Source organism: Mixophyes fleayi, chromosome 2 (genome assembly GCF_038048845.1).
Source record: "Mixophyes fleayi isolate aMixFle1 chromosome 2, aMixFle1.hap1, whole genome shotgun sequence".
Lineage (NCBI taxonomy): Eukaryota > Metazoa > Chordata > Amphibia > Anura > Limnodynastidae > Mixophyes > Mixophyes fleayi.
Genome location: NC_134403.1, coordinates 268,876,124 through 268,901,455, shown reverse-complemented (window position 1 = coordinate 268,901,455; position 25,332 = coordinate 268,876,124). Strand labels below are relative to the sequence as shown.

The following is a 25,332-nucleotide window of genomic DNA, read 5'->3' as shown; positions in this document are numbered from 1 at the left end:
TCTTCACTATCATCTGCTTATTGATCCTACATTTATGATTGTAAATAGTGATGTACAATCCAGGATGTACGTACAGTCTACCAGGAACGACAAAGTGTACTGGCCCCACACTGTTTCATTTAGTGTTGTGTCAGTCTCTATATTGAAGATTTCATCAAGAGACATTAAACAGAGTTTGCTTCTGCTCAAATCAGACATGCATACCATCATCCTTTTATGGAGTCAGTGTTTTATGCATTATTTTGAATGTAATCATTCTGAGATATATAGGTTATATTCATAATATTAATATTTTTTTCTAACACATTTTTTAGTATTGGTCAAAATAAAGATTTTTTTGTATTGCAGACAAGGTCCGCCATCTGTTCCTCTTTCTTCTAATAAAAATTATATAATATCTTTTAGATTATTCAACTATTATTGTGGTTTGTTCCTTGGGCGCACCTTACTTTGTATTTGTTTGTTAATGCACCCTGTCACACTGAAAACAAAATGTTCAGGAATGGTTTGAGGAACAGGACAAAGAGTTTAAGTTGTTGACTTGGCCTCTAAATTCCCCAGATCACAATCCGATTGAGCATCTCTAGGATGTGCTGGAAAAACAAGTTTGAGCCATGGAGGCCCCACCTCGCTTCTTACAGGACTTAAAAGATCTGCTGCTAACGTCTTGGTGCCAGATGCCACAGGACATCTTCAAAAATCTTGTGGATGGGTCAGAGCGGTTTTGGCTGTATGAGGGGGACCTACACAATATCAGGGAGATGCTTTTAATGTTGGTGCTCTTCGTGGTCCAATGCGTTTCGACCTTTTGAGTGGAGATAGGCAATTCTATACATACACACACACACACACACACACACACACACGAGTATACATGTAATTGTTGGTACATAGGCACTTTGTAGTGTCATTGGCAATTAGTCAAAATCTGGAGACGATCACTTTTCATTTGAAATAATCATAGAAGGCATTCTGCATTAATTAAGAAATATAACTGGTTGAAATAATTTTGCCTTGTACGGAGGCACTTCTTTAATGTGTGTACACAAATATTACACTATGGTTTCTCTTTTCTTCACCATATATGGATATGTGAAGCTGAGAGCAGTTTGAGGGTTATCAAGGATTTGTGGTATACAAGATTTACAGATAAACTATATATTATTTCATATATGGGACACATTTTCTTCAGAGGGGTGTGTGTTACTGCACTAGGAGGTGCCTTATTTCCTAGGAGATTTACATATATCCATGTCAATGGACATACACACCTTACACTCAATGAATTTAAAATCCAAGTTGCTACATTCATAGCAATAATTACATCAAAGTCAAAATGGCAATCAATCATAAATAACCGGATTGATGCTAACATGCACTTCTCCTGTAACAATAAAATCAAAACAAGAAAGTATAGAGCAAAGAAAGACATACACACAACTCTAATTAACCAGTCATCAGATTAAACAGTCTTCTTAACACAGTAAGCTATTTTTTTTCCTCCGTTTGGTCTAAAATCACAGACAAAATCTTTACTGTTGTGCATAGGACATGACTCGCCCCATAATAGACACCTTATCAAATTCTCTTTCTTCAGATAATGTCAAAAAGCTTTTGTGTATGCAATTATTAAAATTAGTAGTAGCTCATATAGAATAATAAGCATTCTAGGCTTAGAGATCTGAATTGTACGGTACAGATTTCTGGTTTCAAGCATGAGGGTGACTGGTCACATTTCAGGTTTTTCCTGAAAGAATTTGATACTATTGTCTTTGCTCTCAGTATGTACAGTGCATTATGACCTGATTTTAAGAGCTCCCATTTGGCATCTCCAGGCAATAAAAGGTGCAAATGTATCAGTTTTAAAAGGCATGCAGAGATGCAGTCATCATGGGGTTCTAAAATACATGATCTTTAATTACTGTGTTTACTTACACAACAGTAACACTACACAGTTGTTCAACCAAATCAGTTGTGACAACACAATCTTGTTCATACTTCAACCAGCAAGCTTGTTTCAGTTATATTTTCACACATTTCACAATATGTTCCATTAATTCCTGTTCACTTATGATAATAAGCGCATGTATGCACAAAAGTAACCTTTTTTTCCTATCTGTATTTTTATCTCCTAACCCTGGCACTACCTCTTTGGTGTGTTCATAGCTATACATTTAAAAACTTTTAAACACAACAAAAAGTTTTAATCCACATCTTTTACAGTACAAACTTTTACAGTACTTGCCCACAAACACTTGTGAGCCTTAGCTTCAGGTGTTTCAAATGGATTGTGTAAGGGGGAAGTCTTAAAAAAAAAAAAAAAAAAAAAAGTGTTGAATCTATACAAGTGGGATAATATGGTGATATTGGTAATAAAAAAATAAAACAAACTCAAAAAAACCACAATGTGTCAACTGACATTTGGGAAGCACGGGTTAGGTCATCTTTAGTGACCAATGAATGTTTGCAGTAAACTGTATAAACCACAGTTCCTCTTTTACAACGGAATTATTGAAAGTCATTTAGTTTTATTATGAAAGTACCCATTAAATTAAACTTAAAAAAAAAAAAAAAAGCTGGATAAATTGAATGTATTGCTTTGATAAGAAAGCAATTATGGAATAGAAATCATGAAACTGTATTCTCTTTTGTTGGGACTAATGTTGCCTACAGTGCACGGCCAACAGAAGAAAAAGAAACATAAAAATACAATTGATCGCAAACACACAAACAAAACAGACTACTTTATTCCCTAACAAAAGTTCTTGTAGGTTTAACAGTGCATACAAAGAGTGGTCTGGTCATGTCTACAGCAGTCCCGAGGGTGCATTTACTCAACTGCGGGTTTGAGAAAATGGAGATGCTGCCTATAGCAACCAATTAGATTCCAGTTATTATTTAGTACATTCTACAAAATGACAGAATCTGATTGGTTGCTATAGACAACATCTCCACTTTTCAAACCCGGAGTTTAGTAAATATACCCACTGGTTTGAAATGGGGTATCTGTAATGATAATATAATACAACAAAATGAATAATCACTTATTAAATGTACAATAAAAATCAGTACATTCACCAGAAAGGTTGCCGATACCATATAATGCAAAAATAACAGAATATCCCAGCAATACCCTAAAGCAATTTTGTAAAATCCAGTAGTGGCCATATGCCCCACCAAACAACTAGCGTTCCTCGGGCTAATTACTTAAAAAAAATAAAACAAAAAAAAATGTGTTAAAAGACACATCTGAAAAGCCAGTGGGTGTGTAGCATTAAGCTTTAAAACAAGGTAGAAGCTATACATTTTAAAACCAAATACACACACTTCTGAGAAAAAGTAGAAGTTATCTGTATATCAGGCCCCCAAAAGAAGGGACATTTCTAAATAAAGTTGAAGACAGGGACCCGGGACAAAGAAATACAGTTTTGAGGGATATTTCTATAATTTTAAATATATTATAATAAAACATCAACAGTAATCCAGAGCAACTGTAGTTAGCATTCATCTAGGGGGGCACTGTTGAGTTGTTATACACATTGATTTCAAAGGACCCCAACACTATCCGTCTGCTTAAAGTCCTCCTGGATAAATTCTGATGCCCCATGATCACATTGTGACCCTAGTAGTGATAGTAATACCGCTTTCATACTGCCGCCCCGGCAATATCCCGGGTTTTTCAAGCCGGGTTTTTGCCGGGGCTCGGAGTGTCGCAGCTCAGAAACACCATTCATACTGCACCTCGGACCCGGGAATTTCCCGGGTTGACCCCATTCATACTGCACAAGTCTGTGCCCTGGAAATTTGTGGGAGTCATCACCAGAGCAGTTTTCATTGGCTGAAAAATGGTCGAATCTTCCACGGGCTCCCACCGATGACATCATTCTCCAGAGACAGGCAGACAGCCAATCAGCTTGTTTTCTGTGCAACCCGGGTTGAAAAACCCGGGTTGCACCATTCATAGTGCAGGCAACCCGGGTCCGACCCGGGAATTACCCCTCGATAAATCCCGGGTTGAAGACCCGGGTTTTTTGACTTGTACCATTCATACTGCACCAAGACCCGGGTCGTTTGAGCTCGCCGCGGTAAAAACCCGGGATTTTGGTGCAGTATGAATGGGGTATTAGTGATCCATTTAGTAGATTACAACAAAAATCTGTTGCTAATGCAATTTATTATGCAAACCATCCAGGCTGTTAACCTGTTGCAACAATATTCTATTAAATTATTCCGTAACTGATAAATGTGTGTGGCAGATAGCTGGATTGATCATATCGTGAAGAAGTGTCATTGAGCATTTTGATTGCATGTTACCTGAAAATAATTGTATGTGTGGGTATATTAAACAATCATAATAAAAAGGAGGCACACAGAACTTAGGAACTGGTGCATATATGCTATAAATAATGCAACTAAACTGGCTCAAAATTGAAATGACTCCTCTAAATGGTTTAAAGTACAAACACTATGTGTGCATAAAATGCATCACAAGGTACAATAAAGGCAATTTTATTTTTTAATAATGTGAACAGTATTTAAATTTGATTTCAAACTATTGTATTTGGGTTGTGTTAGGAAGCACGGCTTGTAAAATCAAAAATAGCTATAACCTATATATTACTAAACTCAGATCAGTGTAGTCATACCAAGCTACAAGTGACAAACAGTTTGTTTCCTTCCTACAACAGAGGGACATAAAATCAAGTTGAGAAACTCTGCTTGTTATCTGAAAAAACGTCCAACAGACTCCCAAGCCAGGCGTCACTTGGCCTGCTTTCTATAAAATTTTGAACTGCGACAGTCTAAGACAGTCGCGAGGACGAAATGTGCCATAAGGGAAATGGTTAATTGGCTTGGGGTTACGGTTTACGCAGAAAACATGTGACCAGTGTAAGATACATATCTTAGTCCCTGGAGGTACACTGTGTCCACATATTGTTAAATCCCTGGTGGCCCAGTGTACTATATACCGATGTTTCTCAAACCCAGTCCTCAGGACCCCTAACAGACCATGTTTTTCAGGTGACAAGGGAAATGATTTTACCACCTGTGGATCTATTACAAAGTGTCAGTCAGTAATGAATACACCTGTGCTAAAGCAAGGAGATAAGCAAAACATGCACTGTTAGGGGACCCAGTGTGCCCCCATACAACACAGTCCCCGGGGACCCAGTGTGCCCCCATACAACACAGTCCCCGGGGACCCAGTGTGCCCCCATACAACACAGTCCCCGGGGACCCAGTGTGCCCCCATACAACACAGTCCCCGGGGACCCAGTGTGCCCCCATACAACACAGTCCCCGGGGACCCAGTGTGCCCCCATACAACACAGTCCCGGTGGCCCAGCGGTAACACTTCTCCATTTTCACTCCTGCACTAGACGCTAGCAGCCGCACGGAGTTCAGCGCAGGACATGAAACGTTCCCCACAAGCCAGTAATATAACTCAGACTGTAGTGAGGAAGATCGGCAGCTCCCCTGCCTGGCAGAAGCGCTCGGTCACTCAGCGTTTTCGTCTGGGTGGTGATAACAGCTAGGGGGGCTCAAAAGAAACCTCCTACACCTCTCCTTCGACCCACACCCGACCTGGACATGTCAGGTGGCCGAAGATTGTATCGTGAAAAGTTACCAAAATACCGTTTAAAAATACACCAATTTAGTACAATACATTGCCATAGATATACGTGTGCTAGGCGATATTTTATAATCAGAATAAACTTGTAACAACCAGCTCAGCTCTCCCCTCTTACCTCGGTGTAAACTTCCGGGTTTAGTCAAAGAAAAAAACCAATCCACCACTTGTGCTTATGTTCCAGTGTAACTTCGCAGTGACAGCTCTGAGAATCGTAATCAGTATATAATGCTGTGAACACACCCTCCACACAACAACACCCAATGAATCACCCGACCTGACCAATGATTAAAGGGAGCAGCTTTACGAAAAACAAAATTTAATTTGTGACGTGCTGAATTTTGGTCTCCATGAAAATGTCTTCCGTTGTTTCTCCCCTCCAGCCCTAAAATTAAATTTAAATAAAACTGTTTTACGTGATTGTAGTTATTTGCAACTGTTGTAGTTTAATATTGAGAGGTTTGGTTAAGGGAATAGCTAGACTGATAGGCAGTAAGTTCTATATGTCATATTGTCTTGTGCACACATTAACAGTTTCTTCTTAACTTTCTTTTGACATTTATTGGCTAGAAATGAAAATCATCCAAAAAAATTTGTAGTGTTAACACCATTTAAAAGGCGCATTCCTCCCAACATTTAAAAAAGCCAAAAATGGATTCTTATTTCACGATTTGCATTCAACTACATACTATTGACCTTTGATCAGGGCTGGCTCTACCACTAGGCAGCTGCTAAGATTTCCAGAATTTGGAGGGAGGAACATGAAGTGAAATTGCAGTTAAATTAAATATATCTTTAAACAAATGTGTTAAAGTGTTAAATACCCAGCAGTCTTGACTCCATACTTAAGCCAGGCAGAAAAGGCGACAAATTATCCTGCATAACATTAATTATATAATTATAGTGCAACTGTTACTTTGCAATCATTTACTGTTGTAACTGCTTGGACAATATAAATACACATACTGGGTGTGATTGAGAATGGAAAGCGAAGCATAAGCGTAGCTTGCATTTGAATAAGTTGCACATAAATTAGTGTGTATTTATGCCGTAATCAGATTGGAAGATGCGTCTAGGATTAAAACACAATCTATGGCTGCCTGTCTGCCGACACGGACCCGCACATAGTGTGCAGGCTGCACGCCCCTACTAGGGAGGGCAATGGCCCTGATCGCTCCCCACTGGATCCGCCACTGACACCTGCCCCTCACAAATAATATTTATTTTTCAGTCGTATCTGCGATTACGTCATAGTCTGAATTTGTACACAATAGCTTGAACACACCTTTACTGTATACGGCCTATGTTAGTACACCCCTTCCTAACCCCATCACAGGCGTAAGGAGTCATTTGTGTCCAAATCTTGCAGGTCTGAACAGCCGCAATGGCAAATATTCACTTTCTGAGCATATGCAGCATGAAGAAACGTAGAGGCGCTACACAAGGCATATTTTTCACTCTGAATCAGGCCCATTATCTGCGTCATCAGTTCATTTGCATACTTGCCATTAAATTAGGAGGAAGTAAGAATTATTATTTTTATTTTAGCTCACCCTACAAACACACACACACACCCAAAGTGATCACTGATTGGCTGTGAGTTGAAGAGGTAAACCCATTATCTTATCTGTGTACCGCTTCCAGGGCTGAATACTTCCCAACATTTGGAAGTCCGATACCGGGACAAAGAAGCCGCGACCCCCGGTTTGCGCAGTGTGCGCATGCGTAGAAGCGGCTGAGGGACAGTTCATACATGCGCAGAAGCATTTTCTGGACAAGTCTTGCCCCACTTCCTCCTAGAACACTGGGGAAACTGGCTGCTATGTCCCGATATTGGAGCGTGCGCTGCGATACCGGGGCAAATTGTAAGTCGAAGAGGGACAGTCCACTGAAATCAGGACTGTCCCGCTGTAATCAGGACCCTTGGGAGGTATGGGGCTGTTGCTAACCCTAGGCAAACCAAGGCGGTCAAGGATCATATAAATCACTGAATGAGTGACATAAATTAACTGGACAATTGTATGCAAATATTCAATTACACAACATACAAAAACAAATTACGTGTAATTAAATGCAAATATAATTATGTGAGATTTAAATATCAAATTCCATGGTATGTTCCTGCAATATATTATGTATCCCCATGGTATTTGGCAGAGTCCATCAAACTGGAAGCAATATCATAGTATTATACAGGAAGAAAGGGGAAGAAAAGCGTCACACATGGTGTTGAATTTTTTTTAAAAAACAGGTGAAAATACCAAAGGATAAAAGGAGAGATCTTATCTGTAGGTATAGTTGTTGTAGGTGAAGTGGTATTCTTACGCAGACTTTCAGATATGTGTTCCAAATGTAACTGCAACTCAGAAACAGAGCCAAAGATAGTGTAGTACATTCCAGATCACAAGTCTCCAAATAATCAAAGAAGGTAACTCCAAAGTATAACATTTAATCATAAAGATAAAAATAAATACATAAAATCAAGCCATTGCCCATACATAAAAATATATGTAAACAGCTTATTTGAAAACCATCCAATCAGGATATGTCAAAAAAAAAAAAAGGAGGTAGATGCTTTAAGGTCAGCCATCCATCTGTCCAGACTTTACCCTTTGATAAAGTCTGGACAGACAAAACATGTCAGAAAACGGCTGGTCTCATAATATTTTCCCTTGGTTTTTTAAAAAAATTCTACACCATGTGTGCCACTTTTCTTCCCTTTTCTTCCTGTATTTTAGATGACACTATTGCAAACAAGTGACAGAAGAAGAAGCTGCCTACCATATATGTACAAAATAAGCATTTTTAAACTGTTCTTTATTCACACTTCTATGGTATTGGGTGTGTCACCTATCGCCTGCAGCGCTTAAATTTGTTGTTCATATCATAGTATGAATTCACAAATGCAGTAATTGTAGCCCAAAGACAAGTAAGTTAATGTGCATTGCATTATTTTTAAGGGTGATCATGATTTGTATATTATTTTTTTAAGTACATTTCCAATCAGCTAGTTCAAATATTTCTTTTATACTAATCTTGACCAACCCTACTGGAGAGCATGGAAATTGGGAGTTTCGTTTATGGGCGATAGGCCCTGGATCTATGTACTCAGTACTTTTATATTGGTGATCCACTTATTTGCTTACATTTTCTGAGTATTTTATATTATTTCAGTTGTCATTGTGTCAGTTCACCAAGTAACTTTGTTATTAAGCAAGGCTGTGTACACACTACAGGTTTTTCACCCGATTATTGGGCCAATCACACAATAAATGACCGTTCGGCCATTATTGCATTATTGTGTACACTTCAACAATGAATGAGTATCGTTCCAAAGCACATTATATTGTTAGATTTCATTTTATTAATGGACTTAAAATCTCCTTCAATGGCGAAACAATGTTGGGCAAATTCTGCAGTGTTTATGCACTCACGAACAGTTCTCCATAGAGTTACAGAGTCACAATCTTTTCAGCCGATGGTTATGACAGATGAAGAGCACAGATCGGAAGATAAATCTTTCAAAACGTGTATAGTGTGTACACATGAATCGGCCGATTGGGATTTCTCCTTTGTTGGTAAAAATCGTTAGCGCTTCAGGAGAAATTTTCTCTAGTGTTTACCCAGCCTAAGAAAAAAGAGACGTTACAGAAAAGCAGTAATAATAATATATCCCTAAAATGTTGGTCAAGAAAATGTATGTTTAGGGTTTTGTGCTTGTAAAATGCATGTTATAGATACCTAGTGGTGTTTTACCGCCTGTCTAGTCACCTTTTGCGACTTAAGTTTACTAAAAATAAGAACTGTGGACCTGTTTAAAATAGAGATGCTCAGGCTCGGTTTTCAGAAAACCAAGCCTGAGCATCTCTATTTTTAACCCGAACTTAGGGGATCCGAGTAGGCTCACGAGCCAGCTCTGTACTTTTGCGTGTCCTTGAATCTGAATCGAGGCAAAATGTTATTGTTGTGTTGTCGGATCTCTCGGGTTTTGGATTCCATAAGTACCTCCCTCCCAAGGAGATCCAGCTTCATTGGTCACACAGAAACAGAGGTAGCAGTGTTCTTGTCACTCTCCAGTGCCATTACTCAGTGCCATTGCTCACACAGAAACAGGAGAAGTAGCAGTGTTCTTGTCACTCTCCAGTGCCATTGATCAGTGCCATTGCTCATACAGAAACAGGAGAAGTAGCAGTGTTCTTGGCACTTGACAAAAATTGACTGTAAATGGCAGTAAATTAATGTTATTGAGATTAATAATAATGTAGGAACAAAAAAGAGCCATATTATGTGATTTAAGAGAAAAAATAGGGATCCAAAACCAAAACACACAAGAGCAGTTTTGGCAAAACCGAAATCAAAACACGAAGTTAATCCAGATCCAGATCCAAACCAAAACACGGGGGTCAGTGAACATCTCTAGTTAAAAATGCTTAATTTTCAAATTGTTAATAATTTTAAATTCTGCCCTATTTTTACCATAATGCAATACCAATGTTTAAAATTTGTTCTGTGTACTCAGCCAGAGTGATTCAGCAATTCTGAATTTTGTCTCAACCCATAAAATGGATGATGTAATGTATGTGGATGATGAGTACACATTTATTACACAAACAGTGAAATTCGCTCTAAAGTTTATGTAGCTGTGTTTCAGAGATTTTTTTTTAGGAAATTAGTTGGCCTGTGCTTGCCACCGCCCCCCTCCCACATGTGTGACAATGGGAAGAACAGTGGGGGAACATATGTGACAAGGGGAGAATGGTGAAAGTATATGTATCACATATGTCCTTCCTGTTACGGCTAACGGCTGTTATCATAAGCTTGCAGAACTAGGAGTAGAGGTCTTCAACTATAGCAGCTGCCTTTACTGTACAGTTTGTTACGTTCACAGGTACTCAGATGCCCCCAGGTCTTAAACTCAACATAGTGCAGCACAGAATAGGAGGTGATGTCAGTAATAAGCCGTGGTCTAGGGACTGAAGCAGATAACCTGGTCAGGTACAGGCAGAAGGTCAGGGCTGGCAGCTAATAAGAGTATCTGAATAACAAAGCAAAAGTCAAGGCTGGCAGCAAGCAAGAGTATCCGAGTATCAAAGTGTGACGAAAGCCAGATAGTTGGTATGGACTTGATCTCTGCTTGAGTGACAGCTTACCCCCAGAGAGGTGTGGCGTCTAACAGAGGAGAGGTATTCACCAGGGATTCCCACAAGGGAATATGGTCTTATTTGCTCTCAACCAGTCCTCTAGGGGGTGCAGAGCGGATAATTTGGAGAAGCACAAAGTAACTGTAAGGCAGAGTGAAATGTAGCCACTGGTGTATGAGAATTCAAGAACAGGACAAATGCTGTGCGATGAAGTAAAGTCTCAGGTCTTAACAGCAGAATAAGCTGAACGATGATGCTGTGAAGCGATGAGCTGCAGAACTCAGAAGGACTAAGGTATACGCTAGTGTAGTTTTTCAGGAACAGGACGGATACTGAGTGAACCTCTATAGTCACAGGACTTAACTGCGGAGTAAGCTGAACAAGTATTGCTGTGAAGCGATGAACTGCAGGGAGCAGTAGCACTGAGATCCACACAGGTGTTATAACTCCCGGAACAGGACTAACGATGAGCGATACTCTGTAGTGAAGCCACAGGTCTTGACCGTGCTATAAGCTGAACAGGTAATACTGTGAAACGCTGAACTGCGGAGAGCAGAAGCACTAAGATTCACACAGGTGTTATAACTTTGGAACAGGACCAATGACAGGTGAAGCTGCAGCCGAAGAATGAATGGCCTAACTCGCGAAGGAGTCAGAGGAGAGGCTTCCAATCATGTAGGGAGACCTGAAGATCTAACACTCATAGAAAGGAGGAGAACCCTTATAAAGGGAACTGGTTGGTGATCATCCTATCACCGTTGAGCAGAGGGTTTTAACGGTTCCCGGGTTGTGCATGTGCAGAATACTTGGCGAGATGGTATCCGAGAATAGAGAAATGCCAGGCTGTTCAACAGATAGGAGTAACCACGGGAAACCCATGTATACAAGGATCAGAATGGGACTAAACCGGTGAGATGCGTTATACAGAGATCAGGGCAAACAGCAAACCTATCAAGGTCCAGGGAACAAGCTAAGGGTCATGCACAGCAAATCAATCCAAGTTCCAGAACAAGAGACAGGAGCAGGTCAGCTATCAGGAGCTTAATGCTATAACTAGCAGGGAGATTAAGCCCTTCCTGCCTTAAACACATTAGTAATCCAATCAGGAGAGAGGAGGCACAGGAACCCTAATCAGCCACAGATGGCTCTTAATAAATTAAGTCTCTTGTGCATGCACCCTGCTGCCCAACATGCTGGGATACAGTGCTGTCAAAAAAGAGTGTCCTGACCATTGCCCTGGTAACGCCCCGGACGGAGGGGATGTGACACCCCGGTCGTCATGGTGACAGCTGGAATGCAGCTTGGAAGAGCACAGAATGTTGCGGCGGCTCAGGTCACCGCCGTGGCTCGTTACACTTCCCACACTCCTGTCATCACATATGCTCCACCACATTCTCCCATTGTCACATGGGCACCAAACTTTCTCCTCCACAGGTCCCTATCTACTGCAGTTTAAGGTGGAGTAGCGCTCTAGTCTTCAGAGCAGCTCACACCTCTGCTGCTCCATATGGGAAGGAACTCTGTGATAAGCACAAGTGACTCCCACTGATGATGCCATTGACTTACTTAGTCCGTCTACATCTTGGAACAGCAGAATGAGCTGTGTAGTGCCGAGAAGCTCTCAGACCCTTCCTCTAGTGGACAAGAAGCTGTCAGGCCCTTCCAGATACCACAGTAGGGTAAAAGTTGCTGTCAGGGCTGGATTAAGAGAGTATGGAGATAGGTGGAGTGGAGAATGGGCTGAACAGGGGGGTGGCTTATTTTGAGTATATAGCTTTGCATCACTATATTGTTTTAATTCACTAAAAAGTATTAAAAATAATCTAAAATTAAACCCATTAAAATACTTAAAGTTTCAGAAGCTAGGTGATATCCGACCATTCAGTTCTATTTTCCATACAGCCACTTCTGAATGTCCATTATGACCGCAGTGTATACCATTTTCATGTGTAGTGATTGCAGGGACATTTTGGAGAGGAGTGCACCATGTTGCCTGGATCTTTAGAAATGATTACAATGGTTATTGTGTGTGCGCCTATGTAAAATGACTCATATTATTTAGAAGGAAACATTTTTTCATCCTACAAATATATGTTGCAACTGGGACAAGGGCACTCCTTGTTACACTGTAAGGAAGGCTTGTCTGTGTACTTTATAGTGACGTGACAGGTCTTTTAGTCAGAAATGTGAACACTCATCAGACCTTCTTGTGAAACACCTAACGTATAGACACTGCAGTAGCTTTTGCTGTTTTTATTAATAGCCTTTCCTCTTGCAGGTGTCATCTAATATGTAAAGTATTGCAAATAAGATCAGCAATTATCAATAGTGGAAAAAGATTCACAATTCCGAGTGCTGGCAGCTGTAAGGAAGAGAATAATTTAAATATTTGCACCACAAATAAGGCATTATATTATATAAGTTTACATCAAGGTTTGTATACATTTTTCACAATGGTAACTTGTACCCTTATCTGACATCCAATCAGCATGTGAATTTGGTAAATCTCTTGTGGTTTATTAAGCATGTAGGACTTATAATTGAAAGTGTTCATTTTGTATTTAAAGCACATAGTATATTAAAGTTATAATATTGTTTTCCAAAAATCATTGTCTATGCGATTTGTGTGGTTCCAAAGCACAAGCAATTTATTTAGCAAAAGCAAATGAATAACAGTTCAATAAATTAGTACAGCCAATACATATGCTGCGCTGTGCACTGCTGCGCTCTGCTGCATCCAGCTATACAGTCATTCAATCCTGAAGTCTGTGGTCAAAGTGACTGCAAGCCGATTCCAGAGGGTAATATATATACAAGTACTGTTACAGAAAATACAATACAGGTGACTTGGCATGTTTTCATAGGTTCAGGCTCCAGGACAGTCCAGTGTAATGCAGGTCATTGGCCAGTTCAAACTACACCCTCCAAGGGTGAGGGTCAGCTCTCCAAGGGTGGGGGGCAACTTTCCAATCAGATGCATACTGATCTTCCCGCCAAGAACTACTCAAACTGGTCTATTTACATTACACAGACAATACCATTCTGATCACTAATTCCCTATATTCCATAACTAGCATACACAAAGTGCGATCTTATAGCTGATAGGACCAGATCACTAAATATAAATAGGGGATTAGAATGACACTAAACATGATATGTTTCCTGTAGCCTGAACCTTAGATCTCACTGAAGTACATATAACCTTATAATATTTAACTATAAACCAAATAACATCTGCTCATAAACAGCTGTGGGTTGGAACTATTATAAATATGAACTATGTGCAAGTGAATGTGTAACTGTAAGTGTATGCGTGCGTTACTTATCGTGCGATTGCGTCATGACACGTGGCGTACTGATCGCAATCGCACGGTAAAACAATATCAACCAATATGCTTTATTTCATCCAATTATTTGACAAGTGCTAAACTAAAATTACATAAATAAATAAATATAATATATATATATATATATATATATATATATATATATATATATATATATATATAATTGTTTAGTTTTTTATTTTATTTAATTTTGTCCATCGGAGTAACAGAATGATGTTCCAGAGATGTCAAGTGTGGAGTTTCCAGGTGATGTCACCTGTCCGTTTGGGTTAAAGGTTGAACGTATAGTAAGCCAGATTCTACTAACAGCAGAATAATCTAGACACAACTACATGAAAAATTCACATTTTGAGGCTCTCCATAGTTCCCTCTGACTCGCTGGCTTAAAACTCCCCTCTTGCCCTCTCCATAAAAACTAAGGCCTACCATTTATTATATCATTTTTTTCAGATAGTAGAACACCTGTATAGTTGCAAATTCTACTTATAGCTTATGTATAACATATTACTTACCTGTGCAGTGTCACAGTGGCTTCTTATCTATTGCAGAGTTGCCAACACTGATCTCCTGGTTTATAGTCTACATTGAGGCAACATGCCCCTAACCATGCTTCCACTCTTCACTCACTTGCAAGTCTACTACTGCAAAGGTGTTAGTGATTCTGTTTTGCACATTTGCCATGTAAAGTAATTAATCATCTGAAATGGCATGTTTCTGTTAAGTTTCATTTAACATTCTCTACTAGTTCTGGATTGTAAAAGGATAAAATGAGCGAAGACAGGAGATTAGTTTGGCTGTGTTGACCAGTGGTGGGAAACAGGTGTCCCGCGTACCACCCGTGTCCCGCTGAGCCTTCACCCGTGGCCCCAAGCCAGCTGCTCCCTGTCTTATTATCTACTTAATAAGCAGAGGGAGTGCACTGTGCTTTTCCTCCTTCCTCTGTGCGGCCTCTTTGAATGTTCTCCCGCTTTTTTAATTGCCTATCACTGGTGTAGACTTAAATAGGCACTTTTAAATAACAAAATAGAAAAATAGGTATTTGTTATTATTTCCAAGTTTATAGTTAAGATTTTAAAATGAAAATGTTTAGAGTAGGATGAATTGAATCTGCAGGATAAATTAGTATTAATAGCCAAACATCTGTTGCTAATTTATGTTGATTGGGTCTACCCCATGATTCCAAGTGTGATCTAAATTTGTAACTGCACCCAAGATGTTGGAGTACTTCTGCAGCTAGTGTTAATACTAATTTAGGCAATGGTTGCAGGGGCAAACGCAGGATTTGTAGAGGGGGGTTTCCACACCACGCCACCAGTGGGCGTGACCAGCATGCATGGGGGTGTGGCTATAATTTTAGAGAGTGCTTGGCTGCTCTCCAACTCTCCCTATCCCCATAATGTACATGGGCAATGCTGCATGAACTAATGTTAGGTGCATGCAGCTCTCTATTTTCGAGCAGAGCCGTGTGAAGCGGGGGAGGGTCCAGTCACCTCAATTATACAGTGCCCCAGGCTTGGAGGGGGGTTTCCAGGCACTAGGAACCTCCCTCTCGGTTTGCCTATGGGTTGGGGCCTACTCACAACTCTTTCTAACTTGTGTCTAAATTGGCAACACCACAGGGTTTTAATATATGTTTTCAGCACAAGGATTAGGCCTGCTCATGCCACAAGCGAGTTGTTCCAAACGGCAACCAAAATGGTCAAACAGGGCCAGTTTTAGACAAAACTGGAGCCATAGCACAAACAAATGTTGAGGCTCTCTATTGTTAGAACTGTACTCAGGGCCGCCATCAGGGGGGGTACAGGGGGCCCACATTTCTTTTTAATTTTTAAAACTTTTCTTTTTTTTTTGCACGTGCACGCACATGGGGGGGAGAGGGCGGGCGACCGCGGGTGCTGGTGTTCGGTGGTTCGTTGGTGGAGGGAGCAGGCTAGATGGGAAAAAAAAAAACATCCACAGATACTCACCTGTGATGGCAGCGCTGGCGTCCCTCCTTCTTCCTCTCTGCACTATTTACACTGAATGTCAGGCGTAACATCATCAAGTCACGCCTGACACTCAGTGAGGAACTGTGCAGAGAGGAACAACACAGAAGCAAGAAGACAGAAGAAAAGAGAAGAAAACAGCAAACTCCTCTCTCACGCATGCGTGAGAAAGAGGGAGAACGCGCGGATTGGTGAGTTTATGTTTTGTTTTCTTCTGGCTTTCCCGTGGCAGAGGGGACCGAGTGAGAGGGAGCGTGGCAGAGGAGAGGGGACAGCGTGACAGAGGTCAGAGGAGCGGGACAGTGTGACAGAGGGCAGAGGAGGGGGACAGAGGGCAGATGAGGGGGACAGAGGGCAGAGGAGGGGGACAGTGTGACAGAGGGCAGAGTGAGAGGGAGCGTGACAGAGGGCAGAGGAGGGGACAGCGTGACAGAGGGCAGCGTGAGAGGGGGCAGAGGGGGCAGCGTGAGAGGGAGCAGAGTGACTGGATGCAGAGGGGGCAGTGTGTCTGGATGTAGAGGGTCATTTTTGCATACAACTAAATAAGTATTTCTGTCCTGACCTAAATACTTATTAAATTTTTTTGACCCAACTACTTATAAAACAGGACTGCTCAATAATTATTTTGGAGGGGTGCCTTGAAAAAAATTATGGAGACTCTAAGGGTATCGCGAACTGCAAAAGTTTGGGAACCACTGGTTTAGACATTTTGGGTTCTAAATTAGAGGTAGAAACTTTGGAGGAATCTTCACATGTAGTCAGTGAAGTATAAAAGTCACCTCCAGCATACACTTGCTGCAGGCTTCCATCCTCCAACCTTTTTTGGTAGTCACCTAGTATTCAGAAGGACAACATCTGGCATTGGCTTTTTATGGGTCTGTATAGATATGTTATAATATAATACAGAGCCAACTTATATATGTATGTAGTAAGTAACTTCTACTACTGTTCTCATATTGTGTCTCATAAATGTGTTTAATTACCTTCCTTGTGTCTTATATGCTTACATCACTGTTGCTGCTCCAATACCTATATCACTGCTGCTAGTATATAACTCCATTTGTACTAATAGCAATTAAGCACTGCTTCCAGTATAAATCATTGTTCAATACAACATTACTGCTCTTATTTACAAACATCACTACTGCTCCTAGTTAGAAGCACCAACACTGTGCCTAGTTGCAAGCACCACCTTTCTCCCAATATACACATCCACATGATCTTATATGGATCACAGCACAGTCTCTATATGCACCATAGCACAGTCTGCATATTATCCTAGATGCTTTGAATATGTGCTATGTACATCACATATGTATAGATGCCCTCTCTATGCTTACTTATGTATAGATGTCCCTTGTATGCTCTCTTATGTGTAGTTGTCCCCAATGGTCTTCTATGTATAGATGTCCACATATGCTATATAGATGGTGAGGAAGAAGGGAGTGGGACGTGGGGAAAGAGGGGTAGGGAAAAAATACTAATGGCCAGTGAAACCATAGTTGTTTTAAAGAAATGAAACAGCTGTAGTTTCATGTTAAAAATACACTGCCTCTACTTGTGATACAGTAATAGCGAATTCAGTTAATGACACTTGTTGTTGATATTTCAAAAAGTGTAACCCGTTTGGCTTTACTGTGGCCGCAGAGAATTGGAAGATGGCTGATAGTTGTTAATGACAGCTCCCTTATTTCACTACCACCATCAGCTGGTTAATTTACCCTACCCCAAGAAACAAGCTACTGACAGTAAAGGTAGGGGAAGACAGGGCTTCAGTTTCCCAAGTAGGGTCAAAGCCCTGTAAAATTGCCCTGACTTCTCTCCTAAGCTCTTAGTAAGACAATGTCCGCAGTCAAAGCAGACAAGAGGAGAAGGCAATGGGAAAAGTGAACAGACAATGAGGCTCATTTACAAAACTGGGAAAAAGGAGCCCTGTAGCCCTTGTCAGTCTTGTACATAAACATTTATGCTTACCTTGTGCATATGTACATCCACACACACATTCCAATTCTTGGAACTGGTTTTGGTAAATCACTCTGTGACTACTTTTGTATATCCAGCTGGAAATGCAGACAGAGAAAAGAATAGAAACATCACATCAAAGTTCAGTCTACTATATACTATTGTTAAATATGATTTTTTGTTAAGGCCTCATAAGGCCTTTGTTCAGCCATTTTATTGTAACTTGTATAGAAATATTATTTGCTAGAAGAGATTATTCATTTTTCTGTTAACTTGCAGTTTTGCAATATGTGAGCCTATGGCCTTGAAGTTGAACTAATAGAGAACACCTGAAGAATGTAACCAGTTATGAAAACAATAATGAGCTTCATATCCAGCTGATTGAAGCGCTTCCAGATATACTTGACACCACAGGCAGACTTGGGTCAGAATTTTAGATCTAACAACTTGGAGGTCGCCACAGAGATTCGCTGTCCAGCAGGCTACAAGACAGACAACGGAGGTTTCCCAGCACATTGAACCCCAACATCCGCGGTCAGTAGATTTCTACTCGTTGGTCTTCCTAGTCTGGGTCACCTCATGTCTGTCTGAGGCACCTGACACGCGAATTTGTGAGTCTCAAGTATCATCTGATTAATATAATACAGTATTAACCCAATTTGTTTACTGTAATTGTATTGTTGATTAGATTTTTGAAAGATGATTGAATTTTGAGTGCATGTGTTTGTACCTATGTATGATGTATAAAGCATAAAAGTCACATAAGACATTGATCAAAGAAGCATGTAATGGAAAAGAGGGATTTAGACAGTTATTGTTTTGAACATTGAGTGAACATTTTAGACACCATCCCCAGAGGTATATCAAAGAAGGGAGATTCTGTAATCTGCCCAAATTGTGTAAGAGAGATTTCCAAAAGACCTTCGTCCCAGATACTGTCAAAGAAGCTATTTAGCACGGACATCCAGTACAAGGAGTCCACAGAACGGGACGTCCAGTGCAAGGACAACCCACAGAAACTAGATAAGAGTCCCGATTTGGACTCAACAGAATACTGTCAATACGAGTAATATAGATAGTAAACAAATGACAGCAGCTCCCTCATAGATATGATGCACAAAGACTAAAGGAAATGGGGGAGTAGAAGGTCTGCAGGGAATTTTTCAAGAAAGCGGGGATAGCCAAAGATATGTGTGGATGGAGAAACAAAGGTGTTGCAAGTGGTAATGTGACAAGAACAAAGGGGTATTGAGATCAAACCCCAAGAGATTGTTTGAGGTGGCACAGGAAAGTTAAGAGATCTGAAAAGTCGAAATATATGTGGATATGCTAAATGCATCGGAAGCTGAATAATGAATCAAGTAGGTTGTATATTATAAATGTATGTTTGATCCTGTGCAGCTGAATAAGTGAAATGTGCCCCTCCCTTATTCTGTGTAAATGATTTCAGTGTGTTGAGATAAGAAGCACACTGTTTTTTGTTTTTTGACAATGTATGTAAAATTGAAAAAATGTGTCCGGAGTGCTGATTGATGATAACATGTTGAAGCTAACTTGTATTTAGTGTAATGCTGGGACTTGTAGTTCCACAGCAGTAGGCTGGAAGATGTCAGTTAAGTTTTCTTTCTCTGTATGTGAGTTTTGTCTCCGTCTTACTGCGTGTGAGAGAGATCCGTGATAATTCACATTGTTTGTTCTCTGTCTTAGTGCTCTATAAGGGAGATGTTTGATTTACTTTAAATCACAATGTTTGTCTGTCTTGTCCGTTTTTTACAAGAGACATGTTTCAAGGTTGAAAAAGTTGTACATTCATTGCTTAATGATAAGCTTTTAAAAAGATACAAAAGAAGTTTTAAAATGTTTGGTCCGATTGCACGGACAAGATTGTAAATAATGTACATTATCACTATAAGTACTAGTGTCAGAACAAAGCTGGCTGGGATCCAACAAGCTGTTTCTGTATTTGAACAAAATAATTTTGTTTCTGAAGTTCAGAAATATAGCTTTCTCTTTAATGAAGTTGAGAATTGTGGGAGTGAGCTTACATGCTGTTTTTATCTGTGTTAAAATGGCGCTGATGAATGTTCTCAGAAATCAGGAGGGTTTGTTATGCCTTTAAAGAAATGTTACGAGATAAAATGTCGTCTGTGAGCGAGACTTAAGTGAATATATTTTTACTTTGAACACGAAAATCACAGAATCTAGAAATATGTGTGAATATTTGGTCACGGGAGAGAGATTTTGTTGAGAAAATGTTGAATGATTTACAGACACAATGTATTGTGTCTAACGAGAGTACTCTGATTTATGAGACAGTGCTGCTTTTAAAATGGTTGAATACTTGGAACCAAGATTCCAGATTGAATGTTTCTAAACCCGGAAATTTAATTAGTGTCATTTAAAAGGGCTGTACTAAGAGATGATAAGAAAGGAGTGGCTTTGAACACTCGCCCAGGTCTCGTCACTTTGACATTCTCTATTTGTGAAATTAGGGACTGCCCCTTTGAGGAAATCAAGGCATGGAACGCATAGCGTCACAGTTAAGCTTTTAGCATCTGTTCACTGGTTACCTGATAACAGTATACACGCATGTTACAGTTACAGTAATTCCTAGTAAATAAATGTTAATCTCTATGCAAAAGTTTTTTTATTCACAGGTCTCCAGCTGCAAAGACCCATTAGGCAATCCAGATTGCATTGATTTAACTTCCAATGCACCATCTTTGCACCACAACAAACATAAGTATAAACTAATGAAGGATTTAAATAACGTAAACTCTTCTGAGTAATGATTACCTTGTTTTGGAAGAGATATTAGAGTTTATGTGCTATTCACATAGCAAATGCATGAACTAGGTGGTTTTTCTGTATGTGCAGAAAGCAAAAGGTTTTTATTTGTATCCTCATTACAGTTTTGAGTAAATCAGTGTTTGTAAAGACATTTACTGCCCTTATTTACTGTGCTATAATTGTCATATACTGTAAATAATTCTTTTTATTGTGGGTATGGTAATGCATTGATGGGAATTCTATATTTTTACAGAAATGAAAAAGATTTAAGACTTTAAGAGCAATTGTATGTGCTCCTGCATTAGCACTTCTGGATCATAGCAAGCCATTTATACTCTCCTCTGAGCAGAACCAAATGTTTAACCAATTTTAAGCTGAAATAACTTCAGCGCCAGCACTGGCTTTGCCAGATTATGACAAGCCTTTCACATTATTTTGTTATGAAGTCAGTGCACATGTACAAGGAGTACTGACACAAATACATGGTCGCAAGCTAAGGTCACTTGCATACTACTCTGCTTTAGTGCTTGAAAAGAGTATAGATATTGTGCTAGGACACCCAGTTACCTTAACGGTATCGTACGTTGTGACAGAAACCAAGCACAAGCAAAACATTTGTTACCGGCCAGATTTACTAAGTATGAAGATATACAGCACAAAGGACATTCCCTCCTATTGTGAAATGAGTGACATATAACACTTGCCGAGCGCACTGTGTATTTTCTTCCTCCCTTTCCTTTTTTATTAGAAGAAAAAAAAAAAAAAAAAAAGGAAGCACAAGAGGCCCCAGAGCCTCTCATGTTCACAGATATATGTTAAGACCTTCAGACAAGGGGAATCTGAGTAAACTGTATTTTAAGTTTTTTAAAGGTCCAAGGGAGACCAGAGAGGGGAGTTCATTGATATTAGCAGGAGGAATATAGATTGCACGTTATTTTCCTTTGCTGTGCGCTGTAGATGTGTACTAGACTAGAAAGGAAAGCCAAGTTTGGAAGAACCAGACTCAGGCCCATAGTAATGTATAGATCATTATACATAATTAGAAAATTCTAATATGAAAGTTTAACCCAACCAAATAAAGAAAAGAGCAACCCATGACTACAGGGGTTTACACCCAATGCAGGAATGTGTTTGTGAGTATTGTGGCCCAACACATTATTATATACACTAATAGAACTGATGATGTGGCTTATTAACAGGTTATTTAAGCTAAGTGTTTCTCTTCCAGAAGAATTAAAGTTACCACATCTGTCTTAACCGTTGTACTGTACACTCCATCTAATGAGTGTAAACTTTGTGGAACTCAGAAACCAAGAACCTTGTCCTTGGATTCCACATGCTCCTTACTGAAGCCTATCCTAATGAAGTAGCACTGCTTACTCCCAGTAACGTTACACTTAAGCAGTGCACAATGTTGAATCCTGCTGCCTTATTGCAGCAAGTTTCAAAAGATGGGAGAAGTACCTGTATATATTGGGGTTACCCTAGGGATTTGGGGGAATTCCATTCCAGCTTGAACAGAAAGAAAGGAAAAAAAAAAAATGCAAACAAAATTTTTCTGAACATGATTACATAGAACTAATGAAACAAGAATCTCTGGTTTTATCTCACATTAAAGATAAACCATTACCAGATGCAGACATCACTCTTTTTGTAGATGGTTCACACTATCACATAGATCCTGTCCCGTATACAGGGTGTGCTGTAACCACACACACAGAAATAGTGATTCAACAGACTCTACCGAGTCACATGTCAGCACAAGAAGCTGAACTAAAGGCCCTGACACTTGCATGCATATATGCAAAAGGACAAAGAGTAAATATTTACACTGATTCAAGTTATGCATTTGTAATTGCGCATGATTATGGCCCTGTATGGAAAAGTAGGGACCTTATGGGTTCAGCAAGCAAACCAGTCAATATGATGAACATACCAGGGCACTGTTCACTGCATTCCAGCTGTCCTCCAAACAGTGATGAAGGTGAAGACACACACAGAGATACTACCCCCGAAGCTAAGTGAAATAGACCAGGCCGCACGAGAAGCCGCCATAGCCCCAGTACCCCAAGGGGAGTCTATTTACATGGTGACCCCCTGACCCCTGTTTGACCAGAGCACACTCCAACTTATGGAAAGACAAGCAACAGAAAATAAGAAAAAGACTTGGGCAATACATGGAGCACTAGAAGTGCAAGGAGTGGTGTAAAGGTCAGCGTTTGTGTCTGCCAAAAGTAGTTTATCCCATTATGGCCAATATAGCACACGAGAAAGTGCATCTGGGAAAAGATGCTATGGTTGTACTCACTAGCAGCTTATGGATAGTACCAGGGTTCGCCCAAGCAGCACAGTCGTTAGTGGCAGAATGCCTAGTCTGTGCACAAAGTAACCCGAGTAAGTCTGTCCTATGGAAAAGCACACCCCAGACATAATATCCCTATAAGAGGATACAGATAGACTTTATAACTTCCCAAATGCTCGGGCTTTGAGAATGTGCTTGTCTGTGTCAACTTCTTTAGTCACTGGCTGGAGACATGGCTGTATAGAAAAGCAAATGCTAAAGCATTAGCCAAGAAAATTGCGAATGAGGTAATCTGATGATATGGTGTACCAGAGGTCATTGTAAGTGACAGAGGGATACACTTTACGGGGCAAGGATTCCAGAAACTATCACACCCCCTACAGATCCCAAAGTTCAGGATGTATGGAGCGCCTTAATGGTACACTGAAATTGAAAATGCAGAAAATAATGGCTGAAACAGGTCTGCCATGGATCTCATGTTTACCTGCACTCAGTAAAAAAATACTGCTAGGAAAGACACAGGTTTAACACCATATGAGATATTGTTTGGCACAGCAAACAGAACAGGCTGTTATTTTCCATAGCAACTACACCATGTATATAGTGATTTGTTGAATTATGTTGCCTTATTATAGAAACAACTAACTGAAATACATGGTCAAATATTCTCCTCCATTGCAAACCCTAATTTTGATACAGGTACCCATAAACTGCACCCTGGGGGGCTGGGTGGTCGTGAGAAAGCACATCAGGAGAAGTCTTGAACCCAGATACAAGGGTCCTTATCAAGTCCTGTTGACAACTCCCATGGCAGTGAAAGTACAGGAAAGAGACACCTGGATTCACGCATAACACTGCAAAGTCTTCAAATCAGGGGAGTCTTGTTCTGATAAATAGAAATGACTGTCTCATTGTATTGATATGTCTTGCCAGAATAATTGTGACTGAAGTAGGGATTAAGGCCTCCCTAACCCAGTATGAAACAGACAGTTAAGTGACATATTGCCTATGCCACTGTGAGAAACATATGGGAAGGAGTGCTCAACAATTTGCACTCATAGTAGAGTAAACTCTGAAAATGTCTTTGTGCAGATGCATAACCTCATTGGTAAAGTTGTCAGTAATGATTCATGTTGGATATTGGAAATATTGGCATTAGTAGCAAATGGTTTTGCAATCCTGTTGATCGTATAGGTGATAATGAAACTAAATATATGGCTGATTAAGAAGTTACTGACACTTGATTGTTGTCTCTCCAAAAAGGGAACCACTGAAAATCCCGAACCTCTGATGATCACAGAAATTACTTCTGAAACCTGACCAGACTATGAGTGTCATGAATTATTTGGACTAGCAAAGCCAAAGAACTGCAGAGTTTGCAACAAGAAACTACTAAAGATTGAACAAAGGACATGCAAGGCCTGCAGAACTACTATAGACTCATTAACTATCTTTTAAGAAACCATCTTTTAAGAAACCATCTTTTCTAGACATGGACATTTGCCAAAATGCATCTCCTCATAAATCAAGTTAGGACAGGGAGGATCACAGGCTTATTAGTGGGGGATGAGTTGACAGATTCCTAAGGGGACCAACTCTATGCATGTGGCCTCCTACATGTGTATAAGTACCTGCTTATTAAGAATGTGGTTCTATAGATAGGATTAGGTAGGTAGGAGGAGAAAGGGTCGAAAATTGAATAAAAGATGGGAAATGTTAAATATGATTTTTTGTTAAGGCCTCATAAGGCCTTTGTTCAGCCATTTTATTGTAACTTGTATAGAAATATTATTTGCTAGAAGAGATTATTCATTTTTCTGTTAACTTGCAGTTTTGCAATATGTGAGCCTATGGCCTTGAAGTTGAACTAATAGAGAACACCTGAAGAATGTAACCAGTTATGAAAACAATAATGAGCTTCATATCCAGCTGATTGAAGCGCTTCCAGATATACTTGACACCACAGGCAGACTTGGGTCAGAATTTTAGATCTAACACTATCATACAACTTAATGTTTTTTATTTTATTTGAAGAAATGTGCCTAAAAAGTGCACAAGGCATCCCACCAAAAGGATACATGTAAATTACCACCATCACCACTTCTGAGGACATGTGAAAGTCAATTGATTTTATGGGGGGGAAAAGCCCTCTACCCCCCCCCCCCCAATATCT

The 25,332-nt window shown here is 39.9% G+C and overlaps 1 protein-coding gene and 1 long non-coding RNA gene across 12 annotated transcripts in view; one reads left to right on the top strand and one right to left on the bottom strand.

Moving 5' to 3' along the window:
- Positions 1 to 5,857, bottom strand: part of LOC142138994 (membrane cofactor protein-like) — a 51,543-nt gene extending 45,686 nt beyond the window's left edge. For all 11 annotated transcript variants that reach the window (XM_075196193.1, XM_075196196.1, XM_075196199.1 and 8 more), the window contains exon 1: positions 5,751 to 5,857. The gene's annotated coding sequence lies outside the window, so the exon portion shown is untranslated. The remainder of the gene's footprint in view (positions 1 to 5,750) is intronic.
- Positions 5,858 to 18,230: 12,373 nt separating this feature from the next.
- Positions 18,231 to 24,408, top strand: LOC142138993 (uncharacterized). Its single transcript, XR_012688142.1, has 2 exons — positions 18,231 to 21,355; positions 22,072 to 24,408. It is a non-coding gene; the product is annotated as an uncharacterized LOC142138993 (long non-coding RNA).
- Positions 24,409 to 25,332: the final 924 nt, after the last annotated feature.